Raw genomic sequence first — 6,000 nt, forward strand, 5'->3', positions numbered from 1 at the left:
TCGCCAGCTTGTGATGGTGGGGCCTGCAGTGACGTGGCCAGGCCAACTGCTCACACCCGGTCACCCGGTTGCATGACGCTTGGGCCACTTCCTCTTAGTGGTGGTATATTCGACCAGCGTGGCACCTCACTTTCTAGTGACCGGCACGTGGCGTTATATTGGAGGAAGCTCCCCGTGCCTGTGGTGGACTCATCATGCATTTGAGATGCACTGTGATCAGGTGCGAACCTGAACTTCTACCATTCTTGCAGTGTTTTTGTTTTCCAATTTGGAAAAAAGCCTCTCGTGTGGTGTTAATTATCCTTATTATCTCAAATAATGTTTTATATATTTTATATTGGATGTATATTAAAAACTGAAACTCTATTTTTTTTTTAAATAATATGAGTAAATGTTGAACAAAGACACATATTACTGTGTTTATATATTAATTTAGGAAGAATTTTTCTCCTTTATGCTGAATTTGTTCATATTGAATCACACTGGTGTGTTTGCGTAAAAGCATTTGGTTTTTGCAAACAATTTATTTATAATAGTATATAAAATATTTATCTTCCAATTCACTAAAATTCCATATTAAATTTATATTATGTTTTGAAGATATATTGTATAAATAATTATGATTTGTTAGTTAGAAATTAATCAAATAAAATCTCGGTTTATTTGAGATTTTTTCTTTTAGTTATGAGTTCAAGAGTAACTTCTTATTTATTGTATTTTTGGTTTTGTCTTATGATTGGTTACTTAATAGCATGATGTTTTCCATTCAATGATAGATCAGTTTTTTTTCAAATTATCTTTCTCACGCAATCACTTTATGGTTAAAGTTATCATTTGGTATCAGAGTTATGGAGAAACAACAATCTTTTCGAATTTAAACAACAACAATGGCTATATACATTGCTTTTATCTAATCACTTTAACTTTTAACATTTCATACACGTTGTGAAGTCAATTGACCTCAGTGTTGTTAGAAGTGAGTTAAGTCCCACATCGACTAGAGATAAGGTCAATTTATAATATATAAGTGGGGTGCAAACCTCACCTTACAAGCCGGTTTTGTAGAGTCGAGTTAGGCCTAAAACTCGCTTCTAACATGGTATCAGAGCTATGGTTAGAGCCTATCCTAGCGATATTTGTTGGGCAGATTGTTCCACCCGCTATTGGGCCGTTATCGGACAAGTGGGGTGTAGTAATGATTTTTTGGTCCCTTAGAGGTTTTGGAACGAATTGAACAAGTTGCTTACAAATTAGAGTTTCCTTCAACTGTCAAAATCCTAATGACTTTCACATCAGCTTTCTCAGACCACATAAGGGTAATCTCCCAATAACAACTTTAAAATATCCCCTAAAATTCAATGGTAATTAGCCCATATTAGAACACATAGTTATTCTGAACACTAAGCCAGATTCTGACTTAGTCTTGGTGCAAAGGAGGTGTCTTCCACCAGAAAATGCTATGTGGGAACCATACGGAGTTATGAAAGATCAATTCCACCTTGAGGACAAGGTGCTTCTCCATTTGGAGGGTGATGAAAGAATCATATTGGTCTCTTATAGTACTTTAATCCCATTGATTATACGCAAGGTGAGTATAATCCAAGTACTACCCCATATGTTGAACACAACCTAGGTAATGTTCAACATATGTTTTCATTGATAGTCTTAAGAGAATTATGCATTAGTTAATTTATCTTAAAAATTTTGTTACCAAGTGACGTGTCACCTTTAGCTAAAAAGGGGAAAACTCATTATATCTATGTTTTCATTGATAGTCTTAAGAGAATTATGCATTAGTTAATTTATCTTAAAAATTTTGTTACCAAGTGACGTGTCACCTTTAGCTAAAAAGGGGAAAACTCATTATATCCCAGGAATAGTAGCTTTTAATTAGTAATGCTTATATAAATTAGTTTGTGTTAAGCAATGGAGGCAATAAAGAAATTATTACGTATTCTCTCCTTATATTCTTTTTATTTGTGCTGTTTTTCTATATTATTTCCATCTCTCTGTTTTTATGGATAGTATATATTGTTGATAAATATTAAATATTTTTTCCGTGTAAATAGGTTTTTAAATTTTTTTTTTGTATTTCTTTTACTATTTTAAAATTATTTTCAAATAATTACTTATGTAAATTCAAACATTTTATTATTTTAGTCTAATTCTCTTTCCAATTTTCAATTTGGCTAGAAAATGCACAAAAAATATATTTCAAGAAAAAAAAAATAAGGAGTTTTTCAAAACGTGAAGAGAAAAAAAAAAGATTTTTTTTTTTATTTGTATTTCGAGATTTATTTTCTAGAGAAAAAAATGAGACTAGTTTCTTTTTTAAAATAAAAATCTAAAATACATTTTATTTTATTTTACCTTTTTATAACTAGTGGTGTTGGGAATAGCCATCAAGATTGATGGCTCGAGAACTAGGGCCTAAACCTAAGTAACTCGTCAGCCCAACTCATATGTGGACTAGAATTATCAATTATGGGGGCCAGCCTATTAAATAATTTTAATTATATAAAAAGAAGATAATTCAGTATATTTTTATTAAATTTATGTTTTATTAAAAAGGTTTGATTATAAAAAATTAATCATTCTAACCATGTATAACTTAATTGCGTAGAATCTGAGTATTTTTTTTTATACAAGATAAAAAAGTAAACATATTTTAACTTAATTAAATATTTCTATCACTCAAATTGAAGAAGTGATGCATATGCAGATCCCAGGTTTCCATTCTAAAATCTCGTAATTTTGAATTTTTATTTCTAGGATTCTCTTAAAGAAAATCAAGAAAAAAATATATTAATTAATAACAAAAGCAAAAAAACTTTAAAATAATTGATTTTAAAAAAAAATAGACTTCCAAAAAGGACTTTTCACTGTAGTTAAATTTGATCAAACTAGATAAAAAAAAAAGTAATTTTAGCTAAAATGACAAATTTGATTACATGTTAATCATGAGTGTTTATCATTGAAAGTTGCCAAGCTACATGTTAATCATAAGTGTTTAGTAAATATGTCTGTTAAAGGGACTAGTAAATGTAAAATGACAAAAATTACAAATTAAATATAATTTTACAACAAATTCAATTTAATTTTAAAATTCTATTTTTGAGGATATATTATTTAGCTTTAATAGTTTTATTTTATATTGTATTGTTCTATTATTAGTGTCATACAATATACTAAAATATTTTTAATTAAATTTCAACTTAATTAAGTTTTGAATAATTGAATTCTGTTAATTTTTTCTGTTTAAGTATTTAAAGCTTTTATATTTTTTAATTAAATTCTTACCATTTAATTTTTTATTAATTGAGTGAGAGATCACTGTTTTCCTTTTAAGCTAAAACTCTAATTTGATAAACACTACATAATCATGAAAGGATAAGCATAAAGAGTTAAAATTTAATGCTTTAAAGAACTCTATTACGGTCAGAAAAACACAACAAAATGTGTTGAATTTATCACATTTTCGGCAACTACTTTTTTAGATACCAAAATTTTAACACTTTAAGAAAACATTTTTGGAAGTATTTGAATTTTAACTTTTTAAAAAAATATATATATTTTTGAGAATATACGGAATCCAAAATGCATTTTTTATTGTTAAATTCAATAATCTATTGTCAAAATTTATTGTTAAAACGGATTAGAACTCGCAGGTCAATTCGGTCTACCACGGGTTCAGATCGGGTTGGGTTTGAAAAAAAATAAATTTTTTGATAAGGGTCGATTTTCAACTTGGTTCACTTAGAACCCGGCTCACCCATGTTGAATCCGTGGTGAGTCAGATTGGCTCACCAACCCACCTAGTGTAATTTAATTATTTATTATTTTGTGTTTCAATATTATTACTTAACATTTTCTTTATTGAATTGTAAATGAGAATAAAGAAAATGACATTTCAAGAGAGCAAAATATTATAAATTTATCTATTTAAGACTCTAATCTTATAAATGGATAAATGACACAAAAACTTTCAATATTATAAACTTAATTATTCCCTTTTGTATTACAGTTGAGTTGTATGTTAATTTTTTTTTATTTTGAATTGTCTTTTGGAGTTTAACATCATTTTAACATGAAATTATTACATTTGAATTACAAAAATTGTAAAAAAATTGTAATTAAGTGAACCATTAAGTCAACCCTTTTAACCCACCAACTCGTGGTGGGACGGACTACATTCAAATTTTTTCCGCTCACTAATAAATAAAGGACGATGCTCCCTCCACTCCCACCACTTCTCCCTCCACCTCCCCAATTTATTTTATTTCTAAAATTATACTTTTGTTAATTTTTTTTTACTTTTACCTTACTTATTCACTATTTATTCTCTCCCTCACACAACTGCACCCTCCACCCCCACATCTCTCACTCACGGATTCTCACTTCTCTTCCGATTTCCGTTTGAGCTTTTCTTCTTTTTTTCTCTTTCTTTTTCATCCATCGTCGTTGGAAGGAAAGCGTCAACGTTGAGTTACGCAAAAGGAGTTACCACAACACAAAATAGTTGTCAAACAAACCGAGCTAATCTGATATCTACTGCCCCATGGTGTGTGAAAAAAACCTGTGTTAATTTCTTTTGATATGTTCCAAGGTGTTGCTGACTTCGTAGGTTTCTTCATGTCGTACTAGGTTCATGTTCCCATATCCTTTCCAATGGGGTCCACCTACATTTTCTACTGGCCATTCATTTGCCATTATGTCAGCAGTTATTGTCTCCATAGTAGAGGTATCTATTCTCATTCCTGATTTTATTTTGTTTTTAGGATTGACTTGGTCTGTATAGCTTTTTTTATTTATCTATATGTTCTATCCCAGTGCATGTTTGCTGTTACTACAGATTGACATTTTGAAATTGACCTAGGGGTCTTAGATCCCCAAAAGCCTCACAACAATGAGTAAAGAAGCAAAACACTGATACAATCACCATATAGTCTCATGATATTATTATGAATTTTCAACAATGTATTGACCTCTTGACTTTCACTTCTTCTTGGTGCATACATGGCAGCTTCTCGACTAGCAATTGCTACTCCCCCTCCTACTTATGTATTGAGTCGAGGCATTGGTTGGTAGGTCAATCACTATACACTAGTCATTTATGGTTATTGGATTGCCTGACTTATGCTTGTGTGTTGATTGAATAGTTCTAAAACTTCAATCTTGTGAGCAGTTATTAAAAGTTTAATATTATAGTAAAATTTATATGACTGATAGCTTGAGGTGATATTTCTTTTAATCATGTCTTACTAGATGGTGTCTATGGATCAGTCACTGGTTCCACTGTTTCTGTGTAAGTCTTAGTCTACATTGAGTTTTACCTGCAATTGTGTAAGATCACGTATCTTTCTATTGTAGCTTGATGAGCATCATGGCTGATTTTTCTAGGGAAAATGTGGGTCTCCTGGACTAACCCAAGTTGGAAGTCGCAAAGTTGTTCAGATTTCTTCTAGCTTCATGATATTCTTCTCTATTTTAGGTTGGTAGAGACAAATCAAAGATTAGCCTGGCTTACTCTGGAAGTAAACCACCACTCCTCCGACGCTAAGCGACACCACGTCGGCCACAACAACGTCGAACGTGACGAGGATGTTGGAGCCGTAACACCCGCCCATCAGCAGACTTTATAAATCGTGCTTTTGGCATCATGCCGATGGCGACAATGTTGCTTTCCTTCCAGCAGCGATGGACGAAAAAGAAAGAGAAAAAAAAAAAAAAGCTCAAATGGAAATGGGAAGAGAAGTGAAAATCCGTGAGATGTGGGGTGGAGGGTGCAACTGTGGGGGAGAGAATAACAAGTGAACAAGTGAGGTAAAAGTAAAAAATTTTAACAGAAGTATAATTTTAGAAATAAAATAAATTAGGGAAGTAGAGGGAGAAGTAGTGGGGGCGGAGGGAGCAACGCTCATAAATATGTCGGATTCGGTTAGCTCACTAAGTAGTCAACCCCATAATAAACCAAGTGGCCGTTTTGACAACACTAAATTA

The sequence above is a fragment of the Vigna radiata genome, unplaced genomic scaffold (assembly GCF_000741045.1).
Source record: "Vigna radiata var. radiata cultivar VC1973A unplaced genomic scaffold, Vradiata_ver6 scaffold_215, whole genome shotgun sequence".
NCBI lineage: Eukaryota > Viridiplantae > Streptophyta > Magnoliopsida > Fabales > Fabaceae > Vigna > Vigna radiata.